Source organism: Mus musculus, chromosome 2 (assembly GCF_000001635.26).
Source record: "Mus musculus strain C57BL/6J chromosome 2, GRCm38.p6 C57BL/6J".
Taxonomy (NCBI): Eukaryota; Metazoa; Chordata; class Mammalia; order Rodentia; family Muridae; genus Mus; species Mus musculus.
The window spans coordinates 117,698,211-117,711,295 of NC_000068.7; the positions used below are offsets into that span (position 1 = coordinate 117,698,211).

The 13,085-nt window shown below is 41.6% G+C and overlaps 1 long non-coding RNA gene across 1 annotated transcript in view; it reads left to right on the top strand.

The window, feature by feature from the left end:
• Positions 1-6,740: 6,740 nt before the first annotated feature.
• The window catches only part of Gm32210, a 53,443-nt gene continuing 47,098 nt past the window's right edge, over positions 6,741-13,085 (top strand). The window contains exons 1-2 of the long non-coding RNA XR_374901.1: positions 6,741-6,805; positions 12,438-12,551. This is a non-coding gene — a long non-coding RNA (predicted gene, 32210). The remainder of the gene's footprint in view (positions 6,806-12,437; positions 12,552-13,085) is intronic.

A 13,085-nucleotide genomic window follows, 5' to 3' on the forward strand; every position in this document is an offset into this window, starting at 1 on the left:
TTACATTTCCAATGCTATACCAAAAGTCCCCCATAGCCCCCCACTCCCCTACCTACCCACCCCCCCCCTTTTTGGCCCTGGCATTCCCCTGTACTGGGGCATATAAAGTTTGCAAGTCCAATGGGCCTCTCTTTCCAGTGATGGCCGACTAAGCCATCTTTTGATACATATGCAGCTAGAGTCAAGAGCTCCGGGGTACTGCTTAGTTCATATTGTTGTTCCACCTATAGGGTTGCAGTTCCCTTTAGTTCCTTGGGTGCTTTCTCTAGTTCCTCCATTGGGGGCCCTGTGGTCCATTCAATAGCTGACTGTGAGCATCCACTTCTATGTTTGCTAGGCCCTGGCATAGTCTCACAAGAGACAGCTATATCCGGGTCCTTTCAGCAAAATCTTGCTAGTGTATGCAATGGTGTCAGTGTTTGGAAGCTGATCATGGGATGGATCTCTGGATATGGCAATCACTAGATGGTCCATCCTTTCGTCACACTTCCAAATTTTGTCTCTGTAACTCCTTCCATGGGTGTTTTGTTTCCTATTCTAAGAAGGGGCAAAGTGTCCACACTTTGGTCTTCGTTCTCTTGAGTTTAATAGTCAATCTGGACACAAGTCTCAGAAGAAATCATTCCTCCAGAATATAAACAATGGGGCCCTGATTCCACTATCATGCATCCCTTTTGAATCTTCTACCTTGCTGAAACATAAGGGTTTTAAGTTTCACTTATATTCTTAGGTCTACTCCGGTATATGGATGTCAACAGTATACTGAAACTAATCCACAATGCATATGATATGTTGTATAGAACCAGGAAAGACCTGTGAAAACTCTCTCTCTCTCTCTCTGTTTGTGTGTGTGTGTGTGTGTGTGTGTCCATTGAATCTACGTGTCTCTCTCTCCATAGCTTCTTTTATGTTAAATGATCTGAAAGGCCATGAGATTAAATCTTTGACCTCACCCAAGTTCAAAGCTACCTGGAAACTGCAGCTTCAGCCTTATTCAGACAAAAGTTCTTTGAAGATGTCACAAATTTAGGATGGAAATGAGACCATCATAGTATCAAGGTGGATGCTAAAGCCAAAGACAAAAATCCCTGCGGGGGGGGGGGGGGAGAAAAGGAGAGACAACAAATTCAGACACAGGGAGAAGACTGGCAACAGAGCTTAGACTGACACATCTATAATAAGATACATCGAGGACTAATAGGAGCCACCAAGAGCCAGGGAGTGGCAAGGAAGGAAATCCTCCCTCTTCCCACCCATGCTTGCAATGGAAAGCTCTGACCTTGATATTTTAGACTTTAGGCCTCCAAGATTAAAAATAAATTATAATTTCTGATGTTTCAAGCTTGTGACATTTACAGCCCTGATGACATTATGCAGCAGGAGTCCACCTTCTCTAGATTTGTGGACATTGTTCTCTCCCAATATTTAAAAAGTACTCAATTAGCATTTTGCTACATTTACGCCGTCACACAGTACCCATGTCACCCAACTTTCCACATCTTTCTCCTGCCACCCTTTACTTAACTTTTCATCCCACGCTCTTTCTATCACTCCCAGGCAAAGCTATGCAACCTCATCTCTTCACCAATAATCCATAGCGTGGTTCCAGGCCAACTGCTCTCTTGGGATTTCCTTCTTTTTTGATTTTGAAAGACTGCGTGCACATGAGGAGCTTGGGGTTTCTGAACCCCCTTCCTGTGTCTTCTTGTCTTCCCCTGATAGCTCTGGTTCTACTTTTTCATGAATTATTTATTTTCATCCATCTTTTTGGATCAAATTACAAGAGCCAAAAACCTAGTCATCTAAGAAGCCAACAAGGCAACATTCACCAAGATCTACTTCCCATTTTAATTCCCAGTTAATGATTTTGTATCAGTTAACTGGGGTGAAAATTGAGAATGGGGAAGACTTGAGGTAGGTCCTAAAAATGTAGGAGTGTAAATGATTAGTGTAGGACATCCAACTAAAATAAATAGAATGGCAACTTTGTTATTAAAATTCCCTAAACTAGTAGGTTTAGATAGCAACTGGTAGGCCATCTCTTTACCTTGATTCTGGTGGCTTTGACAGAAGAATAGGTCAGCATGGTTCTACTAAGGTAATTCGCATTCTCTACAAAATGGTTCTGTATATAAAAATCATCTGATAAAAAGATAAAAGGAAAAAAATCCCAGTGGCTTGGACAATTTTCAAAAGAGCTGGAATTTTAACTCACGGCTTCAAATGAAGCATGCAAGTTTATGGGCCACTCAAGGTACACCTCAGCATGTTAAATTGCTTCCTCTGTGAACCACAGAGAATGAAAGGCAATTAGTATCAACTGGGGAAGGTATTTGGAAATTTCCTTTTGTGGTTTAACTCAGGTCCCTAAATAGCAATACTGTAGATTCAAATATTCAAATTGATACTTTATTTTCTACATTAATCCTCAAATGAAGAATGATTCTAATTTCTTTGAACAAAATTGACAGAACAACAGGGATTTGGGGGGGTTGTTTTGTTTTGCTTTTTGTTTTGTTTTGCCATTTGTTTATTTTGTTTTGCTGTGGGTCTTATTTAAAAGAAAGATGTCCCCACCATACCACAGGGTCACGTGCTCTATTATGTTCATAGAAGCCTTGTTTGTGATAGCCAGAAGCTGAAAACAACCCATATGTCCCCCCAACAGAAGAATTGATACAGAATATGTGGTTCATTTACACAATGGAATACTACTCAGCTATTAAGAATGAGGACATTCTGAGTTTTGCAGGCAAATGGATGGAACTAGAAATATCATCCTTAGTGAGGTAACTCAGACCCAAAAGGACATGCATGGTATGTACTCACTAATAAGTGGATATTAGCACAAAAATAGTACAGATACCCAGGATACAATCCACAGAATTCAAAAAGATTAACAAGCTGAAGGGCCCAAGTGAGGATGCCTCAATCCTATTTGGGAGGAAGAAGAAAGCAATCCCCAGATGGGGTGGGAGAGACCTGGGTGGGAAAGGAAATGGGAGGAAAAGGGGAATATGATCATGTATTGGGTGAGGTGAACAGGACTGAAGCCCTGAGGCCCAGAAGAAAGAATGGAAACAGGCAACCTCAGGAGGGAGGAGGTGGCAGAGATCCTCTAGAATGTACCAGAGACTTGGGAGGTGAGAGACTCTCAGGACTCGAAGGGAGGGACCTTAGATGAAATGCTCTGGGGTTGGGGGAGGAAATTGTAAATCCCACCTCCAGTAGACAAACAGGGAAGCAAGTGAGAGATGGGGTTGCCATCCCACAGTCAAAACTCTAACCCATAATTGTTACTATCTGAAAGAACTGCAGGGATGGAAGTGGAGAGGACCCTGAGGAAAAGAAGGTCCAGCGACAGGCCCAAAGTAGGATCCAACTCAATGGGAGACCCCATGGCCTGACATGAAAGAGTCAGATGCAGATATTTACACCCAACCAATGAACAGAAGATGCTGACCCCTGTTATTGAATTAGGGAAAAGCTGGAAGAAGCTGAGGGGGTGGGTGACCCTTTAGGAGGACCAGCAGTCTCAGCTAACCTGGATGCCCCAGATCTCTCGAACAGTGGGCCACGAACCAGGCAGCATACACCAGCTAATATGAGGCCCCCAACACATATACAGAAGAGGACTAACAGATCTGGACTCAGGCAGAGAAAATGTGCCTAACCCTCAAGAGACTGGAGGCCCCAGGGAGTGGGGAAGTCTGGAGCATGGAGACATCCTTGTGGAGACTGGGGTGGGGTAGGGAGGAGGTATGGGATGTAGAACAGTCAAATGGTGGACCAGAGGGGGAATAAAATCTGGACTGTAAAATAAAAAGATTAAATTTTTTTAAATCAAGAAATAAATAAATGAAAGATGTCCCATCTGGATACAACCTCATCTAGGGATTCTGTTGGGTGGCCTAGAGCATGCACTTTAAAGGGGCCATGTGAAAAATGAAAAATCACCTTGGACACCTCCTGAGGAATTCTTGAGATAATACTGCATAGTCCTATCCATAGTTCTTCTGCCTAACATAAGTTACAGCAAGGCTCTAAGATTTATGACATGAGTAAACATGACAGTATAAATGACAGAATTTATATTTTATACATGATAGAATCAAATGAGTACATGCTGAGTTACTAAGAGATGTTGGTAGAATTAAAATAAATTACTTTTCTTAAGGCATGTATTTTATAAAGACTATCATAAATGAACCAAGGATTTCAAGATGGGAAATAATTTTCAAAGTGCCTGAGTCATGAAACAAAAATTACAGCTTTTTCTCTTTCCCCACTAATCTTTTATTCTTCCTGAAAAGTAGCCAAGTCTTCTCTATTTTCAGGATGGTACTCAAATTATTTATATTAAGGGGCTGTCAGCATTTCTCATTCTTGTTATTACTATTAGGTTCTATGAAAAATTAGTCTAGAACATTCCCCAATTTAGCTGTTCAACTTGATCCTTGGTTTTTCAGAAAGTACCATACTGTGGTTTGGGTTTCAGATGCCCTCAAACCTTCATGTGTTAAACACTTGATCCCATCTGATGGTGTTACAGAAATGTGGTAGAAACTTTTAGGAAATGCGCCAAGCTGGAGAAAATGGCAGTGTGTTGGAACTTTAGTCTCTCCCTAGGATCCATGAGGTGAACACTTTCTTTCCTCCACCATTCTTGCTACAATGTTCTGCTTTAGCACAGCACAGTGATGACACTGACCAACCATGAACCGGAATGTCCAAACCCACAAACTAAAATCAGTCTTTTCTCCTTTTAAGTTATTTATTTATTTATTTTTATCTTTTAATGTTCTTTATTTACATTTCAAATATTTTCCCCTTTCCAGTTCTCCCCTTTGGAAACTCCCTATCCCATCCCTCCTCCCCCTGCCTCGATAAGGATGCTCCCCCACTCACCCACTCCCATCCTCCCACCCTGGCATTCCCCTACACTGGAGAATTGAACACCCTCAGGCCCAATGACCTCTCTTCCCACTGATGTCCAACAAAGCCATCCTCTGCCACATATGTGGCCAGGGCCATGGGTCGCTCCATGTGTACTTGTTGGTTTGTGGTCCAGTCCCCAGGAGCTCTGGAGCCTGTTGACACTGTTGCTTCCTCCATGGGGCTGCAAACCCCTATAGCTCCTTCAGTTCCTTCTCTATCTCCTCCATCGGTGACCCCTGAGCTCAGTCCCATGATTGGCTGTAAGCTTCCTCCTCTATTTGTCAGGCTCTGGCAGAGTGACTTAGGAGACAGCCATATCAGGCTTCTATCAGCAAACACTTCCTGGCATCCACAATATGTGGTATATTTACACAATGGACTACTACTCAGCCATTAAAAACAATGACTTCATGAAATTTGCAGGCAAACAGGTGGAACTTCAGAATATCATCCTGAGTGAGGTGACTCAGTCACAAAGGAACAAACACAGTATGTACTCACTGATAAGAGGATATTAGCCCAAAAGTTCTGAATTCCCAAGATTCAATTCACAGACCATATGAAGCCTAAGAAGGAAGACCAGAATGTGGATGCTTCCATGCTTTTTAGAAGGGTGAACAAAATACTCACAGGAGGAAATATGGAGACAAAGTGTGGAACAGAGACTGAAGGAAAGGCCATCTGGAGACTGTCCCACCTGGGGACCCATCCCAGATACAGTCTCTTTTTAAGTTGATTCAGGTATTTTGTCATGGCAACAAGAGAGCTGACTAGCATGATCCAGTCAGCTTCAAAGCAACCACCCAACAGAGTGTGAGTGTGACAGAATATTTGGAGAAATATTTGGTAAGTTCTAACTGAAGCATCAGGGAGGAGAACTAATTCCCTTCAGCCATTAAAATAGGGAGTGTTTCTGGCCAATGTTTTTTGCGACTAGTGAAATACTCTGATGTAAGAAAAAGTTCAACACTTCTGCTTCAGCAGGTGAGTTCTTGTTGGTTTTGGATGTCCCTGATACACATCTGAGTGTCATGTCTCATGCCTGTGTCAAGTCTACCCTTAAGGACTTTTAGGGTCATCCTCCTTGAAGTGCTTCATCTGGCATCATTCCAGTGCTCTGCTCATCCTTCCATAGTACTGATTGAGGTCACACATTTAATGTGATCTAGGGTGCCCAACTGATCCTCCGTCTACCCATGCCATCTTACAAACACTGAGAATGCCTCTAGTCAGAAAATAAAATGGACATTTACACTGGCCAAACTCATTAATCATGACACAGAGAGGACCTTCTGTCAGTCTCCTTCACTCCTATATAAGTATCAAAATATGAGAAAAAAATGAAGCAGAACTACAGTAAGGTACCATCTGTTTCATACTACCATCTTTTGTTTTCATAGAGGAAAGTCTGTGGTCACTGAATCGTGTAAGATCATTTAGCCCAGGTTGTTACCTGGACCTTGACTTCTGACATGATCCTACGGGGGTGAACAGGGAAGGCTGTATGAGTGTGAGCACCAATCACAGCTGATCAGACTACGGAGACTTGCTGACTGTTATCAGCATCAAAAGACTGAACATATTATATGATGCAAAAAAAAAAAAAATGATCACTCACACTTCTCAGAAGGGAGAAGCTGGAGAATTAATCCCATTTACCAATAAATTATCAATATATAAAAGATTTTAATTTTTCTTCTTTGTAAACACAAGGATGTGTTCTCACAAGACAGACACAGATATTGAGGAAGATGAAACAAAGAACCCGCATGCATTGATGTTACTATTTTTTTTTCTTTCAGGAATAAATGGACACATGAAGTTCCCATAAATTTGAAATTTGGGGAGATTGAGGCAAAGTACAAAGGTATGTTTTTGCTTTGGAGAGCCTTTTACTGCATAACAAAATAAGACTGGATAAGAGAAATTGAAGAAGCCTAAAAAGCATAAGTTGAGTATATTGTAGGGGAACTGTTTTGTTGATTAAAGATAATGTAGGGGGATAAATAGATAGTTCAGCTATTAAAAGCCCATATTGTTCTTGCAGAGGACTTGAATTTGATTCCTAGGACCCATGTAGGGTGTTTTACAACTGCATGTGTCTAGACCTCCAGGGTAATCCTGAAGATACCTCCACTCACATGGAAATACCTACACACACACACACACACACACACACACACACACACACACACACACACAATTTAATCATAATAAAATTCATACTAAGAATGATAATAACTCTTACTTATTTTGCTCATAAAATGATCCTACAACACATCTGAGGAACAGAATGAGATTTGGAAATTTTATCCATGGAGAGAATTTTGACTCAACTTGAACAAAAGATTCCAGTGAAAGACAGTTTTATGCTTTGCCAGGAAATGAAGCAAATATGTGGAACTCTGCCTGAGTCCAGGAGAATGATAAATGGATACAGACTTTTTCCTATAAAATATCGATATAATATTTTGCGGGAATGTAACTCCCTTTCTTTAACATGGTAAGACTGGGGTTCAACTAATACATACAGATACAGATATATATCCCCATTTCTGTGAGACAGATATCCAAAGGTAGGTAGATGCATATGTACATGAAAACTGACTATAAGATCCTGCTAAAGACTGTGGTGTGCTAAGAGAGTAGATGCCAAAAACAAAACTTATGGTAAACACCCACAACAGGCAGATAAAATATATAGTGCCTGCTAGGTTAGCAGGAGAATGCAGAGACTGTTTTGAAAATCACAGAAGGAACTAGTAGCATGCTCACTAGTTTGGTCCTATGTCCTGGGAGTTTGGCTAGTCCTCATCTTTCTCCTTTTATAAGTAGAAAGGCATGACTCTTTCAATAACGTTAGTTTCACCACATTTCTCCCTTCTGAAGAAGGAGCCAAGAACTTAATGAGTCTAGCCAATAGCCTATTAGAATGCAATATTATTTAAGAGTTTCTAAAAAGATGGCAGAGAATTCAAGGCTATGAAAGCCTAGAGTGTAAATGGCACAAATGGAAAACAGCACTTATGAAGTAGACATGCCATGAATCCAGGTATGGACCAACTTCCCAAGAGTTTGGGGATGAAAGAAAGCAAGGATTTTGCCTGGTTCTTCTGAGACCAAATTATAAACATGTACAGACCCTTAAGTACCTTCAGGATTTTCATGCTAGAGAATGTAATGTCTTGTCTTCACATGGGGAAAAAAATAACCCTTCTAATAAATAGTGCTAATAAAATGAGCCCAAAGGACGCCTCTCAGACATCAAATAGACAGAGTAAAAATACACTTTGATGAGGTAAGTGTATGTGGATCAGAAACACCCCCACCTTCCAGAAAAGTTCCCTTTAAAGTCTTGAAGGCCAAAAGTTAAGTGCAAACCACACTTTGCCAGAGCTAAGCTATCTGGAGCAAGATTTTGAAGTTAGAAAAGGGTTATGAAGAACCTCACTTGGCATTCAGCCTGTATACCTTTCTCTGACTACTTTCCAAACAGACCCCAGCATCCCAAACTACATAGCCCACTTCTGCACTAACTCAAGTTTGGGAAAGGGTACTGTGAAATCCTTCCTAGTAGGAGAGTTATGAAGTTAAGTTTTAATTCTTAAATTCATGTCCACAAATCTTTCCATAGTAGTGAATACCATGAACAGATAATTATACCTTTGAAACTCTCAAATGCAAACAAGGAGATCTGTGTCTAACAAGGGTGAAGAAGACAGATATCATTCTAGTTTCAGAAGCAAACTCTAGACTTGTTGCTGGCCAGGCATGGAAGGCAGGTTAAGAAGTTATGGAGTGCTGCATCTCAGAAACTCCAGGTAAGCAACAGTATGACAGGAGTAGCTTGAACCCCCTTCTATGTTCTCAGGTAGAAATGAATTATCGCTTATAGCCAACAGCCTTGGCAGTTCATCTCCCAAACTCAGATTCCATCACAAATAATTGAAGACAAATCAGACACTTTAGTGGCTAACATCAAGAATTCACCGGGGAAGGTATTTAGTTATTATTAGAGTCTTTGAATTACAGCCTTATGGGTCCAGTAGTCAGTTTCTACCAATCATGGAGTCCATTCCACTTAATAATCTGCCTTGAGAATGAATATCTGAAATCTCACTTTATGGTTTCAATGTGACTATAGCTTGAAGGTTTTTAAAGTTCCCTTAGTTGATCCTAGGAAAGGTAGAAGCTGAAACTGAAGATGGACTTTTAAGTGAGGTTTCCTAGCTTTCATGCCATGACATTGGCCATGCCGCTGTTGCATGCTTTGCAGGGTCTCCTATCTTTTGTACCATGGTGGTCACTGTAAAGCTGCCCCATGCACTGTATTACCTAGCTTCAATTATAGACCCTGTCCACTAGATGTTAGGCTTCTCACTCAGTTTTGATAACCTAACACTATCTCCTGGAAATCACAAATGACCAGCAGAGAAGCAGTGCTGTTGTCAAGGGTTGGAGGATAAGGTGTGGGAGGAAGGCAGAGGATGAGCAGTCAGGTGAGGTAGCAAAGGGTGCCATGACCAACAGCAAATCACTTGTGGAGTAAACTTTCTTCCTTTGGAAGATATTTTCATCCCTTACACAGCTTTTTTTTTTTTTTTTACGTTCTCTGTGCCAGTAATAACAGAAATCCGTTGAGACAGAGAAGTTGGTTTGTGTTTCTATCAGCCAAAGGTTTGCCAGAGAAATAGAACAGGCTAGGATATATTACATAGATATGGGATAAAGAATTGCCTTCTAAGTCTATGTAAGTGGCTAGCAAGGCAAGCCTGAAATCCATGAGGCTGGCTAAGAAAAGGCAGGCTGGGACTCTGGGGCCAGAGTGGAAGCTGCATCCCAGACCCATGTTTCTCTTAAGAGGAACCTGGACTCCACTCTTAAGGCTTGCAGCTGGATCAGGCTGCCACACTTTCTAGGATTCTTCGACATCCCTTTAAATGATTATAGATGCTAATCACCCTCAGAAACACCTACATAGTCGCAAGTGGTTTGGTAGGATAGTCTTTAGCCTGCTGAGGTTGCTGTAGCAGAACACTATAGACTTTGTGGATTATAGATTACAGACATTGTAAATGTATTTCTCTCAGTTCTTGTTGCTGGGAAGTTCAAAATGAAGGCACCAATAGATTAGGTGTCTGGTAAGGATCAAGTTCTTAGACTGTTTGCAACATAATATCATATGGTAGAAGTCCTTGGGGGGGGGGCGTCTCTTAAGATCTCTTTTATAAAGATACAACTCCCATTTATGAGCTGAGCCTTGGTGATCTCTAAGATTATCATATTTTAACATACATTAATAAGGAGGGTCTTTTGTATGGAGACTGTAGATTAGTCATGTAGAACATGTTAAACTCCATGGGTCACAAACCAAAACCAAGGCCAAAACAAAAAGACATTATTGTTAGTGGGGGATGGAACTTGTTCAAAGCAGGGGAGTATTGACTGAGGTGGGGTAGTGAGTGTGATCAAAATGTGTTATACAAAGGTATGCAGTTGTCAAGGAACAAATATAACGACTTTCTCTGAGGCTCCAACTCCCAAATAATGACACAGAAATCTTTTATGTTTATAAATGCTTTAGGCCTTAGCTTAGGCTTGTTCCCAACTAGCTCTTAAATTAACCTTTTAATCCTAATCTGTGTTCGGCCAAATGACTCCTTACTGTTCCTCAATTTCATATGTGCTACTTCATCGGCATCTGGCTGGCAAATGTTCTGGGGTCTTGTAGGCAGCCGGGCGCCTAAAAGATGGCGCCGGCCTCCCGTACATCTGTAAACAATGCCACTGCGCAGGCGCTAGCCCGAATCTGGTGCCAACCCCTCCCAAGCAGGTGCATACAAATCAAAGTGCCGGAAGACTGACCAATCCCAGGAGGACACATAGCTCTCCCCAGTGCTGGGGTGTATATAAGCAGTCCTCCCTGGGTTTCCGGAGTTCCCGTAGCATTGAGGTGTTCCTGAAATAAAAAAGGCTGTTGAGAAGAATCCGACCGTGTTGCATTTTTTTCTTGCTGGACGAGGTGAGCGCAACAGGGTCTGACTCTTTTCCAGAGTTCTTATCTCTGTCAGAAGTCTTGCCTCTTCTCTTCTTCTTTGCTATAGGCTAGTTAGCTTTTTATTAAACCAATCGGAAGGTGATGGAAAAGATGTTCTCAAAACATTTGAGACAGGTGATACTTAACATAACCAAAGCTCATTCTGCATTCAGCTCTCCGCTTCACAGAACTCAGTGTTTGAATAATACGAAGACACTACCCAAGAATACTATCCCAATAAACAAATTAATAAAGAAACTCTAGCTAGCACTCTATACCTGGATGTGTGATTACAAAAGAAAAGACCGTGAATAACAAGCAATAGTGGTGATGTGAAGAAATGGTAATTTTTATTCACTTCTGTTTGAAATATAAAATGATCCCGCTGCTTTAGAATGCAGTCTATTAAGATCTCTGAAAGAGTAAGCACTAAGAGACCTTACCAACTAGCAATTCCACTCCTGGGTGTAAAGCCAAGAAAGGTGAGAACACACATCCTTATAGTCTCATACAGTGTGCGATATCCAAAAGATGGGAACAGACCAAGAATCTATCCACTCCTGAACATTTCAGCAAAGCACAGTAGGCCCATACACTAGAATTGTTCTGCCATAAAACTAATGAAATATTGTTCCATGATACGGTATAAATACACCTCAAAAGCCTCACACATGCTAGTCAAAAGGGCAAGTCACAAAAGGCAAATTGCTGGGAGATCCCATTTCATCAGTTATAAGATAAAGGGCTCCATAACAGCACAAAGTAAATTATGGTTTACAGAAGTTGAAAGAGTTCTAAAAAAATTGAATGTGTCAGTAAAAAGGGATTGGGTTTTCCAAGGTGATGAAAATGTTCAAAACTTAATTGTGGTGATGGTTGATCAGCTCCACAAATGCACTCAAAAATGAGTGAGCAAAATGCACAATGGGTGAGTTGTACCTCAAAGAAGCTGTTGTCCATTTGAGAAGACTATTTTGGGAAACTTGGAAGTGAAGGTTTTGAAAGGCCTGCTGTCACAGGGCTGTTAGACCTATGATTAACCAGAGACATCAGTTGGCTTAGTCCTCATATCGGGAAGCAGGCATCAGAGTGAGGGATGAGGTAAGAGGCTCTCTGTGGCTTGGTGGATACCACTCCCACCAGAGAAGGAGGGAGGAAGGAGCCCTAACCAGATCAGACAGAGCCATTCCAGGACCTCCTTCCATGCCCCACTCTCTGGCGTCAGTGGCGTAGTCTGCCACCTAAGGCAAGCGGATATGAGTGGGTTCATCCAAGAAAACACTCAAAAGCTTGCCTAGACAGAGTATGAGCTCAGAAACTTCTCTTTTACCTCAGAGGCTTAAAATTTTTGATTCATTTGGTAACAGTTTATCTTTGATGACGGACCAATGCATGACTCAGTTTTGTGGCGTTTAGCACCTCCATGCTGGGAACTAACTCAAATGCTTTTTACTTATCCCAGAGACAGCCCTGGACTTCAGCCCAAGCTTCCTGCTCCCTCCTGGCTCCCACAATAGGGATTTTTTTGTATGTCCATCTCTCAGGAGACCTAATGGAGAGGCTGTTGTGTTACTGGGTATGTAAAGTTCCAGTCCTTTGATGTTTCCTCTGTCGTTTCTAATCTGAACTACAGATATTAACTGACAGCTTTAGCTAGGGCTTTCAAGAACAGAAAACAAGCTGATAAAGATGAATGTTCTGATTTATATTCAAACTTCACTTTACTAAAATCAAAGCGAGAGCACTGGGTATTTTTAAACAGGGGCTCCCCGGGTATGTGGTAGGCGCTGCTTAGCATCTGATCCTCAGGGTAGGTCCAGAGCCTTAGCCAGTATTTGTCCTGCTTCAGGGACATTATGGCCATACTCATTTGGCATCAATTAAATTGTTCAGACTTGCTGTCACCATTTGTTTAACTTTAGGCCACTGGTATTCACAAGGAATCTCTGAGTTTTCCCATGTGTGGATTATACACATTTTACTAGGTTCTTCGCATGGTGGCTCTTGCTGAGGTTGGCCCATGATCTCCTACCTCATATGGTTAAGACCTAAATGAAGCACCAACAGAGGCCTGCACTCCCCTCAGTCATGGATCCTGTAGGTGTTCAAA